This window comes from Choloepus didactylus, chromosome X (genome assembly GCF_015220235.1).
Source record: "Choloepus didactylus isolate mChoDid1 chromosome X, mChoDid1.pri, whole genome shotgun sequence".
Lineage (NCBI taxonomy): Eukaryota > Metazoa > Chordata > Mammalia > Pilosa > Megalonychidae > Choloepus > Choloepus didactylus.
Window position 1 is genome coordinate 77,547,386 of NC_051334.1, and position 16,911 is coordinate 77,564,296.

The window sequence follows — 16,911 nt, forward strand, 5'->3', positions numbered from 1 at the left end:
ATTGAAATGCTAATAGACAAAGCAACCAGGGTCATTAAGGAAAGGTCCACAGGGCAGAGAGATCAGCTTTTCTTCGGGATTTGCATATGCGCCTCAGGGCCTGAGCTCGGGCTTGAGCTCTGCCCTTCCCCCTTCTATGTTCACCAGAACTCCAAAAATCTTCCGCTTTTATTTTGGAGTTTTTCGTGTTGTTTTTTTTCTATGCCTGTCTCCTCTCTGCTGGGCTGGCTGCTCTCAGAGTCTCTGGTGTCTGGTCTCAGTCTATCTATGGTTGGAGTTTGAATCAGTAGAATGAGTTTCCGATAAGAGCAGCCACTGCAGTTCTCCCTTCTCCTTCCCGGAGCTGACAGCCCCTCCTCCCCCGGGACTGAGCCTGGCAGGGAGGGGCACGGGTCCCCTGGCCGCAAAAACTTACAGATTTCGCTGATCTCAGCAGTTCCACGTTTTCATGAGTGTTGTATGAAGTATGCCCAAAGTCAGATTGCTCTGTGGTGTCCAGTCCACGCAGTTCCTGGCTTTTTACCTACTTTCCTGGAGGAGTAACTAAAACTTACAGCTCACCAGTCTGCCATCTTCACTCTATACAATTTTAAGATTTATAATAAAGGGAGGTTAACTAAGACAGTGTAGTATTGTCAGAGATAGATATATAGATCTGTGGAACAGAATAAAACATCCAGAAGTAGATCCATACAAACATGGTAACTGACTATTGGATTACAGTTCAACAATTTCCAGTATTTCCTTCTAGCTATTCTAATACACTAGAAGCTAAAAAAATCTCTATATAATGAGTCAGTAGTCTTAATCATTTATTAAATCCTAATTTCTCAGTTATACCTCCACCCTCTCATATAATCTTTCTGTCAATCTTCAGAGATATCTGGGCAATGAACATTTTAACTTCTTCATGCTGGAAAGGGTTGTTGACCTTATAGGGTAGAGGAATGAAACTGGTTGATGTTCTTGGAGAGACTGGTACCTCTGGGTTTCAGTGTTTATCTGGCATAGGAAAAATCTGGAGGCCTTAAGTTTCTGAAAAGATAAACTTTCTAGGTTAAACAGTTATAGAGTCTTAGGTAGAGCCCAGGGTATTCTTTAGGGTTTTCAGGAATACTGTTGATTGGGACTTGGCATGCTGTGGTTTTAGCTTGCATAAGAGTAACCTCCAGAATGACCGCTCATCTCTATTTGAAATCTCTTAGTCATGGAAGCTTTATTTTGTTCCGTTTCTTTTCCTCTTTTTAGTCAAGAAAGTATACTCAATTCAATGATGCAAGGACCAAGCTCATCCCTGGGAGTCATGCCCCACATTGCCAGGGAGACTTAAGCCCCTGGGAGTCATGTCCCATGAAGAGGGGAGGGTAGTGAGTTTATTTGCAGAGTTGACTTAGAGAGAGAGGCCACATGTGAGCAAAAGAGGTTCTCTGGGGGTGATAAATATTGTATGATTCCACTTATATGAAATATATAGAATAAGCAAATTCATAGAGACAGAAAGTAGACTCAAATTTACCAGGTTCCCAGGGAGGGAGGAATGAGGAATTATTGCTTAATGGTTACAGAGTTTCTGTTTGGTGTGATGAAAAATTTTGGTAATGGATGGTGATGATGGTAGCACAACATTGTTAATGTAATTAATGCCACTGAATTGTACACTTAAAATGGTTATAATGGCAAATTTTATGCTATAACTATGCTACCACAATAAAATTTAGTCATAGTTATAAGTAGGCTTAGTTTCATAAGGGCAAGCCTCAAGATCAAGGGCTTGGTTTATTAAATTGGGAGTCCCTAATGGTTGAGAGAATATCAGGAATACCTAAAGTGGGGAAGTTTAATAGTTCCATATTTTCCCCAGTCCCTCAAGAGGACTTTGCAAATATTTTTATTTTCTGCCCAAAATACTCTGGAATGTATCAGGGTATTATGTTAACCTGTACAGAATAACAAGATCTCATTCCCTATTCTAGGTTCCATGTAGTTTAATAAACTGATGAGACAGGTTAGATTAGATGGTGTGCTTCAGAAAATTAAATTTTGGACCAAATAAACATCTCTTCCTTTGGTCTCATACAGAAGTTGAAGTTTTAAAATAGACAATATCATCCTTTATTCTGTATTCTGATTTACTTTAGTCCTAACCAGAACCATTTCATTCACATCTCTAATTGAAATCTGATGTCTTTTTCAGCTTCTTTAAAAGTTTCTGTATGGAGTAAAGCTGACTTTCAGAGCTGCAAAACTCTAACTCTCAACTTCAGGTGTCACACAGATAGTTTCAGGTGTCACACAAATACCCAATGTTACCAGGTTATATTCAAAGAGCCCAGCATCTCAGAATATAGAAATAACAGTTAAAACTTAGGAATAGATGTGATGGCAATAAAAGTTTACAATCTAGGAAATTTTACAATGAGCCCTATTGAACATTCTGTACTCCTTAATCATCAATGCCCAATCTCTGCTCACTTTCTACCCCTGAAAACCCATGCTCATGAATTCAATTCTCAGTTTGCTTATTATAGTTAGTTTATATCTGTGAGACCATACAATATTTGTCCTTTTGTCTCTGACTTATTTCACTCAACATAATGTCTTCAAGATCCATTCACCTCGTTGCCAGCCACACAACTTCATTCCTTCCTGCAGCTGCTCAATATTCTATTGTTTGCTATACCACAGTTCACCATTCTGTTCATCAGTCGATGTACCCTTAGGCCACCTCCATACATTGTAAATCATGAATAATGTCACCATAAACATCAGTGTGCAAATGTCTATTCATGTCCCTGCTTTCAGTTCTTCCAAGCACATACCTAATAACGGAGTTGCAGAATCATATGGCAACCTTATACTTAGCTTCCTGTAGAACCACCACCACATTGCCCTTTAGAAGGGCTGCACTATTGTACCTCCCAACCAACAATTAATAGGCATCTCTCTCTCTCTCTCTCTCTCTCTCCACATCTTCTCCAGCACTTGCATCTTTCTGTTTATTTTTAAACAGTTTTATTCACATGCCATACAATACATCCTAAGTGTACATTTATTGGCTCCCAGTATAATAACATAGTTATGCATTCACCACCACAATCTACATGAGAACATTTCCACTTCTTCCACAAAGAAAGAAGAAGAGGAAAAGAAAAAAATACAAACAACAGCAAAAAGAATCCCATACCCCTTCCTTATATCCCGCTGATTGACATTTAAATTTGGTATATTGTCTTTGTTACAATTAATGAAAGATCACTACAATATTACTGTTAACCATAGACCCTAGTCTGCATTAATTGTATTTTTCCCATATATCATCCCATGTTTAACAATTTCCAATGATGACATTCACTTGTTATCCCTCATATAAAAACTTTCTTATATTTGTACATTTAATCATCATCATCATCCACTCTAGGTTTCACTAAGTTATACAGTCCCAGTTTTTATCCCCTATCTTTCCCTCTGGTGTCATACATGCCCCAAACCTTCCTCTTTCAACCATACTACCACTCAGCTTTGTTCAGTGTACTTACAATATTGGGCTACCATCAGGTAGTATTGTGCTATCCATTTCTGGATATTTACAATGAATCCTGTTCAAAATTCTTTACTCCTTCCTCATCAAATGCCCAATCTCTATCCTCTTTCTATCTCCTGATAACCCATGTTCTCAACTTGAACTCTTGGAGTTTGCTCATTAATGTTAGTTCATAATAGTAAGACCATACAGAATTTTTCATTTTGTTTCTGGCTTATTTTACTAAACATAATGTCCTCAAATTTCATCCACATTGTTGCATGTGCCATGACTTTATTCCATTTTACAGCTGCATAATAGCCATCATATGTATGTGCCACAGATTGTTTATCCACTCATCCACTGATGGACATTTGGGCTGTTCCATCTCTTGGCTGTCATGAAAAGTGCTGCTATAAACACCAGCTTACAAATGTCTGTTTGTGTCTTAGCTTTCAGTTCTTCTGAGTATATACCTAGTAATAGAATTGCAGGATCATACGGCAATTCTATACTTAGCTCCCTGAGTAACTGCCAACTGCCTTCCAGAGTGGCTGCACAATTCTACAGTCCCACCAACAGTGAATAAGTGTACCTATTTCTCCACATTGTATCCAGCACTTGTAGATTTCTGTTTTTTTTGATAGTAGCCATTCTAGTAGTTGTGAGATGATATTTCACTGTGGTTTTGATTTGCATTTTCCTAATAGCTAGTGAAGTTGAGCATATTTTCATATGTTTTTGAGCCACTTGTATTCCTTCTTTGGAAAAGTGTCTATCTATGTCTTTTGACCATTTTAATGCAGTTTTATTGAGATATATTCACATACCATAAATCATACAAAGTGTACAATAGGTTGTTCACAGTATCATCATATATTTGTGCATTCATCATCACAGCCAAATAAAAGTAAAAAAGAAGACCTAAAACATCTCATACTCCTTTCCCCCTGCCATTATTAATTTACTTTTTGTACCCCTTTTATCTACTTATCTGTCCTTACCCTGGATAAAGGGAGTGTGAGCCACAAGGTTTTCACAATCACACAGTCACACCATATAAGGTACATAGTTATACAATCATCTTCAAGAATAGAGGCTACTGGATTGTGGTTCAACAGTTTCAGGTATTTCCTTCTAGCTATTCTAATACACTAAAAACTAAAATGGGATATCTCTATAATGCATAAGAATAACCTCCAGAATGACCTCAACTCCATTTGAAATCTCTCAGCCACTGATACTTCATTTTGTTTCATTTCTCTTCCTCCTTTTGGTCCAGAAGTCTTTCTCAATCCTATGATGCCAGGTCCATGCTCATCCCCAGGAGTCATGCCCCACACTGCCAGGGAGATTTATACCCCTGGGAGTCATGTCCCCCATAGAGGGGATGGCAGTGAGATTGCCTGCAGTGTTGGCTTAGAGAGAGAGGCCACATATGAACAATGAAAGACGTTCTCTGGGGGTGACTCTTAGGCACAATTATAAGTAGGCTTAGCCTCTTCTATTTAGTAACATGCTTCATAGGAGCAAGCCCCAAGATCTAGAGCTTGGCTTACTGAATTGGTAGTCCCCAATACTTGTGAGAATATCAGGAATTCCCAGGTGGGGAAGTTTAATATTTCCAGTTTATCCCTAGTCCCTCAAGGGAGCTTTTCAAATACTTTTTATTCTCTGCAGAAATTACTCTGTGATGTATTAGGGTTTCATGCGACCTGTACAAACAAACCAGTTCTCAGCCCCTATTCAAGGTTCCATGTAATTATGGTATTTGAATAAACTGACCATACAATTAAATTATATAGCATGCTAGAGAAAATATAGATCCTGCACCAAATAAACATCTCTTCTTTTGGTCTCACACAGAAGTTGAAGTTTTAAAACACAGTCAATATCATCCTTTTCCATTTAGTCTGGCTCATCTTAGTCCTACCCAAGTCCATTTCATTCATATCTCTGATTGAACTCTGATTTCTTTTTAAACAGGTTTACAATTTTCTGAATGGGGCAATGCTGACATTCATAGCTGCCGAACTCTGGAGTCCCAGGTGTTACAGAGATACCCAATGTTCCAGGGACTGACCAGTTCTATGCAAACAGCTCAACATCTCAGAATTTAGAAATAACCATTACAACTCATGAATAGATGTGACTGCTGTAAGAGCTTATAATCTAGGAACCTTTACCATAAGCCTTCCCCTGATAACCTATGCTCTCAGATTCAATTCTCAGAGTTTGCACATTATAGTTAGTCCATATTAGTGAGGTGTTACAATGTTTGTCTTTTCAATTCTGGCTTATTTCATTCAACATACTGTCCTCAAGGTCCATTCACCTAGTTGCATACCTCACAACTTCATTCCTTCTTGCTTTTGTTTTTTTACCAAATACTATTCCATTTTCAACACTCTGCATGGTTGTCATTCATCTGTTCTCCCACATGTAAAAACATTTTTATCTTTGTACATCTAGCAACAGTCATTGGCCACTCCTGTTTTTGCCAGTGTAGTTAAAATACTGTGCTACCATCACATAGTATTATGCTATCTATTTCTGGATCTATGCAATCAATCCTGTTGAACCTTCTGTATTCCTTCAGTATCAAATACCTGGTCTGCAACCTCTTTCTATCCCCTGTTAACTTGTGTTCTCAGTGTTAACTCCCAAATTTCACTCATCAATTTTAGTTCATAACAGTGAATCCATACAGTATCTGTTCTTTTGTTTCTGGCCAATTTCACTCAATATAATGTCTACTGTCTACCATTTTGCCTTTTGGATTTTATATGTCATATATTATTTCATTTTTAATTTTTTTCTCTCTCTTTTTACCCTTACTGATGTTCTTCATTTCTACACTCTTCTCCAAAGCTCTCTCTCCTGTCTTTTCCTGTCTGCTTGTAGTACTCCCTTTAGTATTTCATGCAGAGCATGTATATTGTTCACAAACTCTCAGTGACTGTTTGTCAGAAAATATTTTAAACTCTCCCTCATATTTGAAGGACACTTTTGCCTGATGTTTTAGTCTGCTAATGCTGCCGGGATGCAAAATACCAGAAATGGATTGGTTTTTATAAAGGGGGTTTATTTGGTTACAAAGTTACAGTCTTAAGGCCATAAAGTGTCCAAGGTAACACATCAACAATTGGGTACCTTCACTGGAGGATGGCCAATGGCATCCCAGAAACCTCTGTTAGCTGGGAAGGCATGTGGCTGGCATCTGCTTCAAGTTCTGGTTTCAAAATGTCTTTCTCCCAGGACGTTCCTCTCTAGGCCACAGCTCCTCTTCCAAAATGTCACTCTCAGTTGCTCCTGGGGTGTTTGTCCTCTCTTAGCTTCTCCGGAGCAAGAGTCTGCTTTCAACGGCTGTCTTCAACTGTATCTCTTCTGCAGCTCCTCTCTCAGCTCATGATGTGTGTTCTTCAAAATGTCCCTCTTGGCTGTAGCAAGCTTGCTCCATCTGTCTGAGTTTATATAGTGCTCCAGCAAACCAATTGAGGCCCATGCTGAATGGGCGGGGTCACACCTCCATGGAAATTATCCAGAGTTGTCACCCACAGTTGGGTGAGTCGCATCTCCATGGAAACATTCAATCAAAGAATTACAATCTAATCAACACTAATACATCTGCCCACACAAGATTACATCAAAGATAATGGTGTTTGGGGGGACATAATGCATTCAAACTGGCACTCCTGATATAGAATTCTTGGTTGGCAGTTTTTCTCTTTCAATATCTTAAATATATCATACCACTGCCTTCTCACCTCCATGGTTTCTACTGAGAAATCTGCACATAGAGTTATTGAACTTCCCTTGTATGTGATGGATCACTTTTCTCTTGTTGCCTTCAGAATTCTCTCTTTGTATTTGACATTTGATAATCTAATTATTAAGTGTCATGGAGTAGGTCTACTCAGATATATTCTATTTTGTGTGTGCTGCACTTCTTAGATCTGTAATTTTATGCCTTTCATAAGAGATGGGAAATTTTCAGTGATTGTTTCCTCCATTATTCTTTCTGTCCCCTTTCCCTACCCTCCTTCTGGGACACCCATGGCATGTATATTTATGTGCTTCATATCATCATTCAATTCCCTGAGACCCTGCTCATACTTTTCCATTCTTTTCCCTGTTTTTTTGCGTGTAGGATTTCGGATGTTCTGTCCTATAGTTCATGAATTCTTTCTTTTGTGTCTTCAAATCTGCTCTTGTAAGTCTCCACTGAGTTTTTCTCTCTTTTCTTGTGCCTTTTATTTCCATAAGTTCTGCAAATTGTTTTTCCAAACTTTTGAGTTCTTCCTTATGTTCATCCAATATCTTCTTTATATCCTTCATCTCTTTTGCCATATCTTCCCTCAACTCATTGATTTGATTTTTGAATTTATTTTGCATATTTGTTTGAAGATTTCTAATTAGTTGTTTCAACTCCTGTATCTCATATGAAGTGTAAGTTTGTTCCTTTGACTTGGCCATATCTCCTTTTTCCTAGTGTGATTCATAATTTTTTGTTGCCTAGGTATCTGGTTTCCTTGATTACCCCAATCAGATTTTCCCAGACCAGATGGACCCAGGTCCCAGGAGGAGGCTGTTTTCAGTATCAGGTTTTCCTGAGGGTGAGAACCAGCAGATTGTCAGACTTCCCTGTGAGGCCTCTAGATGCCGTGCTTTTCCTATCTTGCCCAGCAGGTCGCACTTGTCAGCCCACAGCTCCCCACTGGCATAAAGAGGTGCAGTGCCTTTAATTTTCAGCCTACCTTGTCCTGCCAGGAGCCAACGGAGTTAGAAGCCATGCTTAAGCTGTTTCTGTCCCCCACCTCAGGCCCTAGGGTCTGAATTGTCTGAGGGAGGGCAGCCACTTCAGCTAGGCCCTGCCCCCCATTTCTTAGGGAAGATAAGCCCTTTAGGGAATTATCTCCTACACTTGATTTCTTCCTTTTACTCTCGGACTATCTTAACTCCACCCTTGCCTCTGACTTTGCTGAATATTGAAAATACCTGAGGCTTTCTCTAATGAGCTACTTAGAATGAGAGCAAAAAGGAAAAAAGAAAGAAATCCCCTTTACAGAGCCCCTTTACTGCACCCCCTGTTCACCAGTCAAGAACTGGAGTTGGTACCCAGTTCTGTTCCTCTTTTCTTGGAACACAGCCCTTTTGCAATATTCTGAGTTCAGCCGACTCTAAAAGCCTCTGTTTTTATTTATGTATGTATTTCTTTTCCATCAGCCCTGCTGCCTCTCTGCCAGTAGAAACCTCTGGGTTCTTTTCCTATTTGCTCTGGATTTATCTGTGCTCATAGAATGTATTCAGTAGTCCAAATTTGTTAATACTGCTTCCTTTTCCCTCAGGGAAATATTCCAACTCAGCCTGCTGTGCCAGTGGAGAATGGGTGCCAGCTCCTCAGTTTGGATTGCTTTACTTACAGTTCTATGCTGCGATCTCAGCCATTCCACCATTCTAGACTGGTGTACAATGTGCTTCTGGTCACAGAAGTCCCCCAAATTCTTGTTCCAGATTATTTACTAGTGTTTCCCAGGTATTTGCTAGTTGTTCTAGGGGACTAACTAAATTCCATACCTCCTTATGCTGTCATCTTGCCCTGCCCTCTCCCCCCTTTTGCCCATTTTTAAATTGGATTGTCTCTCTTTTTGTTTTTGAGTTGTAGGATCTCTTTATATATTCTGGAGATTAAGCCATTATCCAATATGTGCTTTCTGATTATTGTCTCCCATTGCATAGGTTGCCCTTTTACTTTCATGACTTAGTCCTTTGACACACAAAAGTATTCAGTTTTGAGGAGATCCCTTTTATTTATTTATTCTATCATTGCTCATGCTTTTGGTGTAAGGTCTATGAAACCAACTCCTATCACAAGATCTTTAAGATATTTCCCTACATTTCCTTCTAAAAGCTTTATCATCTTAGCTCTAATGTTTAGGTTTTTGGTCCATTTTCAGGTAATTTTTGTACAAGTTTTGAGATAGGGGTCCTCTTTCACTCTTTTGGATATGGATATCCAGTTCTCCAAGCATGATTTGCTGAAGAGGCTGCTCTGTCCCAGTTTAGTCATCTTGACTGCCTTGTCAAAAATCAATTTTCCCAAGAAGAAAGGGTCCACTTCTGAACACACAGCTTGATTGCACTGGTCATTATATATATCTTTATGCCAGTACCATGCTGTCTTGACCACCATAGCTTTGTAACATGCTTTAAAGTCAGGTAATGTGAGACCTCCCATTTCATTTTTCTTTCTCAAGACAGTTTTAACTAGGGTACCCTGCCCTGAGTCTCTTGTAGACAACATATAGATGGATCCTGATTTGTTTTTTGTTTTTTTATCCATTCTTCCAGTATAGTCTGTTTTTTTATTGAGATTGTTCACATACCATAAAATTATCCAAAGATCCAAAGTGTACAATCAATTGCCCATGGTACCATTATACAGATGTGCATCTATCACAGTTAATTTTTTTCAATTTTTAGAAAATTTTCATTACTCCACAAAAGAAATAAAGACACAGAAAAGTAAACTCAAATCATCCCATACCCCTAACCTACCCCCCTCCATTATTGAGTCATAGTATTGCTATAGTATATTTGTTACTGTTGATGAAAGAATGTTAAAATACTACTAACTGTAGTATATAGTTTGCAATAGGTATATTTTTTTTCCTATATGCCCCTCTATTATTAGCTTCTAGGTATAGTGTCATACATTTGTTCTAGTTCATGAAAGAGATTTCTAATCTTTGTACAGTTAATCACAGACATTGTCCACCACAAGATTCACTGTTTTATACAGTCTCATCTTTTGACCTCCAACTTTCCTTCTGGTGACATACATGACTCTGAGCTTACCCTTTCCACCACGTTCACAGACCATTCAGCACTGTTAGTTATTCTCACAATGTGCTACCATCACTTCTGTCCATTTCCAAACATTTAAGTTCACCCTAGTTGAACATTCTGCTCATAATAAGCAACCGCTCCCCATTCTTTAGCTTCATCCTATATCATGGTAACTTATATTTCACATCTATGAGTTTACATATTATAATTAGTTCATATCAGTGAGACCATGCAATATTTGTCCTTATGTGTCTGTCTTATTTCACTCAATATAGTGCCCTCAAGGTTTCTTCATCAACCCATTTTTTTAAAGATGGTTTTGTTCACACACCATACATTCCATCCTAAGTAAACAATTGATGGTTCCCTGTATAGTCATGTATTCATATATTCACCACCGTTGCCACTATCTGTATAAGGACATCTCCATTTCTTCAACAAAGGAGGAGGAAGAGTCAAAGAAGGTAGAGTGACAAGAGGAAAAGAAAAAAAGAAAGAGAAACAAAACAAAACATGACAGCTAGGAAGCAACAAAAGTTAAGACAGCATTAAACTAAAGTAGAATAAGGAGTCAGACACCATCACCAATGCCAAGAGTCCCATACCCTTTCCCTATGTCCTCCCGATATGCATTTAGCTTTGGTATATTGCCAATGTTATATTAAAGGAAGCATAATACACTGTTTCTGTTAACTATAGTCTCTAATTTGCATTGATTGTATTTTTCCCCCAATCCCACCCCATTTTTAACACCTTGCAATGCTGACATTCATTTGTTCTCCCTCATATAAAAACATATTTGTACCTTTTATCACAACTGTTGTACACCATAGGTTTCACTGAGTTATACAGTCCTGGGCTTTAACTTTCCTCTTTCCTTCTGGTGTCCCACATGCTCCTAACCTTCTTCTTTCAACCATACTTACACTCATCTCTGTTCAGTGTACTTATATTGCTGTGCTACTGTTTCCCAAAATTGTATTCCAAATGTCTCACCTCTGTCTTTTCCTTTCTGTCTGCAGTGCTCCCTTTGGTATTTCCTGTAGAGCAGGTAACTTGTTCACAAACTCTGTCATTATTTGTCAGAGAATATTTTAAGCTCTCCCTCATAGTTGAAGGATAGATTTGCTGGATATAGGATTCTTGGTGGTTTTTCTCTTTCAGTATCTTAAATATGTCACCCCACTTCCTTCTTGCCTCCATGGTTTCTATTGAGAAATCTGCACATAGTCTTATCAATCTTCCTTTGTATGTGATGGATTGCTTTTCTCTTGCTGCCTTCAGGTCTTCTCTTTTTATCTTTGACGTTTGATAATTTGATTACTAAGTGTCTTGGCATAGGCTTATTCAGATCTATTCTGTTTGGGGTATGCTGCACTTCTTGGATCTGTAACTTTATGTCTTTCATAAGAGATGGGAAATTTTCATTGATTATTTCCTCTATTATTGCTTCTGCCCCTTTTCCCATCTCTTCTCCTTCTGGGACACACATGACATGTACATTCCTGCATTTCTTTTTGTCTTTAAGTTCCCAGAGATGTTGCTCATATTTTTCCATTCTTTTCTCTATCTGTTCTTTTGTGTGTAGGCTTTCAGGTGCCTTGTTCTCCAGTTCCTGAGCATTTTCTTCTGCCTCTTGTGATCTGCTGTTGTATGTCTCCATTGTCTCTTTCATCTCTTGTGCTGTGCCTTTCATTTCCATAGATTCTGCAAGTTTGTTTGAACTTTTGATTTCTACCTTATGTATGCCCAGTGTTTTCATTATACACTTCATCTCTTTTACCATATCTTCCCTAAATTTTTTGAATTGATTTAGTATTAGTTGTTTAAATTACTTTATCTCAGTTGAAGTATAAGGTTTTTCCTTTGACTGGGCCATAGCTTCATTTTTCTTAGTGTAGGTTGTAGTTTTCTGTTGTCTAGGCATCCGGCTTCCTTGATTACCCCAATCAGGTTTTCCCAGACCAGAATGGGCTCAGGTCTAGTAGGAGGCAATAGTATCATGTCTCCCTAAGGGTGTCTGAGATTGATTGATACACCCTGTGAGGCCTCAAATCACTGCTTTTCTGCCCAGCAGGTGGTTCCTGTCAGCCTGTCATTCCAGAGTGGTGTAAGAAGGTGTGGTGCATGGCTGTTTTCCCCCAGGCTCTCAGACCTGGAAGGCAGGTAGTAAAACCTGGCACCACCTCTTTCCTCTTAGAGAAAATACACCCCCTAGGGAGAGGTCATTAGCATTGAATGGTCTCTGACTCTGCTATCTCTGCCTGTGTCAGTTTGAATGTATTGTGTCCCCCAAATGCCATTATCTTTGATGTAATCTTGTATGGGCAGACATTATCAGTTTTGATTAGATTTCCTTGACTGTTTCTTTGGAGATGTGCCCCACCCAGCTGTGGGCGATGACTCTGACTGGATATTTCCTTGGAGGTGTGGCCCCACCCATTCTGGGTGGGTCTGAGTTGATCAGTGGAGCCATATAAATGAGCTGACAGGCAGAGGGAACTCAGTGCAGCTGAGAGTGACATTTTGAAGAGGAGCCACAGTGAAGAGGGACGCTTTGAAGAAAGCACAGGAGCCACAGATGAGAGACAGTTTGAAGATGGCTGTTGAAAGGGGACTCTTGCTCCAGAGAAGCTAAGAGAGGACAAATACGCCAAGTGCAACTAAGAGTGACATTTTTGAGGAACTGCAGCCTAGAGAGGAACGTCCTGGGAGAAAGCCATTTTGAAACCAGAGCTTTGGAGCAGATGCCAGCCATGTGCCTTCCCAGCTAACAGAGGTTTCCCGGACACCATTGGCCATCCTCCAGTGAAGGTACCTGATTGCTGATGTGTTACCTTGGACACTTTATGGCCTTAAGACTGTAACTGTGTAACCAAATAAACCCCCTTTATAAAAGCCAATCCATTTCTTGTGTTTTGCATTCTGGCAGCATTAGCAAACTAGAACCCTGGCCTTGTCTGGGTCTGAGCACTGGGAATAGAAAATCACTGAGGCTTTCTCCACTGAGCTGAAAAAGGGAGGAATGCCCCCCTTCAGGGTCAGGCTGCAGACCCCCGCACTTTCACCTGACAGCCAGAGACAGCACCCAGTCCTCTGGGCTCCCCCTCTGTCCCATAGAGGTCCTACAGCTCCCCAAGGTCAGTCCTCACCAAAAGCCTCTGTCTACTTGTTGGGGATTCATGATTTGTAGCAAGCAGTCCATGCTTGTTAATTAGAACCCCAGTTGGAGCTCAGCTGAGCTATATTCACTGCTGGGAGAGTGCTGGTCTCTAGCATAGTGAGGCTTTGTGGTTTGCTGTGGTGGAGGGGTCTCTCAGGCTTTGCAGCTCTGGCCATAGGGGGAGAGGACTCCTGGCTTGGATCTGCAGTTTTTACTTACAGATTTTATGCTGCAATCTCTGGCATTCCTCCCAATTCATGTTGGTGTATGATGAGTGGACAGTCACGTTTGTCCCCCTGCAGTTATTCCAGATTATTTACTAGTTGTTCCTGGTTGTCTATTAGTTGTTTCAGGGGGACAGAATAGCTTCCATTCCTCTCTATGCCACTGTCTTTTTCCCTCTCCAGCATATGTCTTTTAATTATGGAGTTTAATCCATTAACATTTAATATTATTACTGTAAAGGCAGTACTCTTTTCAACCATTTTGTCTTTCAGATTTTATATGCCATATCTTATTTTATTCTCTTTTTACCCTTTTTTGACAATCTTCATTTCTACCCTCTTCTCCATACCTCTCTCTCCTGTCTTTTCCTATCTGCCTGTAGCTCTCCCTTTAGTATTTCTTGCAGAGAAGGTCTCTTGTTCAAGAACTCTCTCAGTGTCTGTAAATCTGTAAAAATTTTAAACTCTCCCTCATTTAAAGGACAGTTTTGCCAGATATAGAATTCTTTGCTGGCAATTTTTATCTTTCAGTATCTTAGATATAGCATACCACTGCCTTCCTGCCTCCATGGATTCTGCTGAGAGATCCACACTTAGTCTTATCAAGCTTCCTTTGTATGTGTTGAATTGCTTTCCTCTTGCTGCTTTCAAAATTCTGTCTTCATTTTTGACATTTGACAATCTGATTAGTAAGTGTCTTGGAGTAGGTCTATTTGATTCTATTCTGTTTGTGGTATGATGCACTTCTCGGACCTGTAATTTTATGTCCTTCATAAGAGTTGGGAAATTTTCAGTGATTATTTCCTCCATTATTCTTTCTGCCTCTTTTCCCTTCTCCTTTCCTTCTGGGCACCCATAATATGTATCTTTGTGTGCTTCATGTTGTCATTCAATTCTCTGAGACCCTTCTCATATTTTTCCATTCTTTTCCCTATCTATTCTTTTGTATGTAGGATTTCAGATGTTGTATCCTTTAGTTCACTTATCCTTTCTTCTACCTCCTCAAAACTACTATTGTATGTCTTCATTTTGTTTTTCATGTCTTCCACTATGCCCTATATTCCCTAAGTTCTGCCATTTGTTTTTGCAAGCTTTTGAGTTCTTCCATATGGTCTCCCAGTTTCTTCTTTATATCTTTCATATCTTTTGCCACATTTTCCTTCAACTCATTGAATTGATATAGAAGACTTGTATGAACATCTTTAATTAGTTGCAACTCATTGAAGTGATATAGATTTGTCTGAACATCTTTAACCAGTTGTTTCAATTCACCTCATCTGAGGTATTAGTTTGTTCCTTTGGGTCATATCATCTTTCTTTCTAGTATTATTTGATTACTTTGCTGGTTTCTTGGCATCTGATTTTCTTGGCTCATTTATTTTGGATGTTGTTTTCTCTCTTTTGTCTAGATCTTTCTTGTTGATTGGCTTTGTTCTCTATCTGTTGTCATTTGGTTCAACTTATCCTAGACCTCTAGCATAGCTTCTGATGAACTGATCAGAATTTTCAGCTCTTATTTTTTCTGGTTCTTTCCCTGCTTATACAGAAGTTTTTTGAGATTGTCCTTTTTTGTCTGTGCATTTGCTTCACCTCCAGGCAAAAGCTCTCTCTTCCCTCTTCCTCCTCAGGGAATGTTGATTCCCTGTTGGATTTGTTTTGCCTCTTTATATTTTCAACACTCCTGTCATTGAGCCACTCTTCAGCCCCCTTTCCCTGCAGGCTGGAGATGTTACAGGTCTCATAAGCAACCCCCAATCCCCCCTCCATCAGGAACATGTTTGAGACAGGCTGGGTTCTACTTTTTGTAGGTCAAAACTGTTGCATGTTTGAGACAGGCTGGCCTCTGCTTTCAGTAGGTTGAAACTGCTGCTGATATCCCTGCCCCTGGGGACTTAATTCTCTGAGTGAGAACCACTACTTGTGCAAGACTCTGGACTCCCACTTTTCTTTGGGAATATATGCCCTTTAGGGAAATTTCTTCTTCACTTGATTAGTTAGTTTTTCTCTCAGGCATTCATTAGGTCCACCCTTGCCTCAGGCATGGCTGAAAACTGAGAATGCCTGCTGCTTTCTTTAATGGGCTGCTAAAAAGCAAATAATAATCTTTTTCAGATCCAGTCCCCAGCTCCACGTTCACTAATTAAGAGCCAGAGTTTGTACCTGACTCTATGCGCCCCTTTTCTTGGGGCACAGCCCTTTTCCAATATTCTGACTATAGCCAACTCCAAAAGCCTCTGGTTTTTATTTCATCAGCCCCACCTCCTTGCTGCTGGTGAGAGACCTGATTCCTCTCATGTTTGCCCTGTAGATTTATCTGGGCTCAGAGTTGTATTCAGCAGTCCAAATTTGTTAATCAAATCTGCAATTGGAGCTTGGCTGAGCCTTCCTTCCCTTTCTCTTAGGAGAGGGATTCTGTTTTCCACCAGGGAGAGACTCCAAGATAGGCTTCTGTGCCCCTGGGGGAGAGGCATCAGCCTCCACAGTTTGGAAGAGTTTACTTACATTTCTGTGCTGTGATCTTGGTCCTTCTGTCTTTCCAAGGATCATCTACGATGTTCATCTAGTCACAGAAGTCCCCCAAACAGTTGTTTCAGACTGTTCCTGGATATTTACTACCTGCTCTAGAGAACAAACTAAATCCCACACCGGCCAACACCACCAACTTGTCCTGCCTCTGTTATCTCATAGTATCTTTCTTTTAATTTAATATTATTGAGATTGTTCATATACCATACAATTATCCACAGATCCAAAGTGCACAATCAATTGCCCATGGTACCATCATACAGCTGTGCATCTATCACCACAATTTTTTTTCAGTTTTTAGAAATTTTCATTACTCCAGAAAAGAAATAAAGACAAAAAAGAAAACTCAAGTCTTCCCCTCCCCTCCATTATTGACTCATAGTTATTGGTATAGTACATTTGTTACTATTGATGAAAGAATGTTGAAATACTACTAACTGGAGTACATAGTTTGCAATAGGTATAGCTTTCCCTATATACCCTGCTTATTAACTTATAGTTATAGTGTCATTCATTTGTTCTAGTTCATGAAAGAGATTTCTAATATTTTTATAGTTAGTCATGGACATTGTCCATCACAAGATTCACTGTTTTATACATTCCCATCTTTTAACCTCTAACTTTCCTTC

The 16,911-nt window shown here is 39.5% G+C and overlaps 1 pseudogene; it reads right to left on the bottom strand.

Moving 5' to 3' along the window:
- The window catches only part of LOC119522202, a 28,766-nt pseudogene extending 12,450 nt beyond the window's left edge, over nt 1-16,316 (bottom strand).
- Between the last annotated feature and the right edge of the window lie 595 nt (nt 16,317-16,911).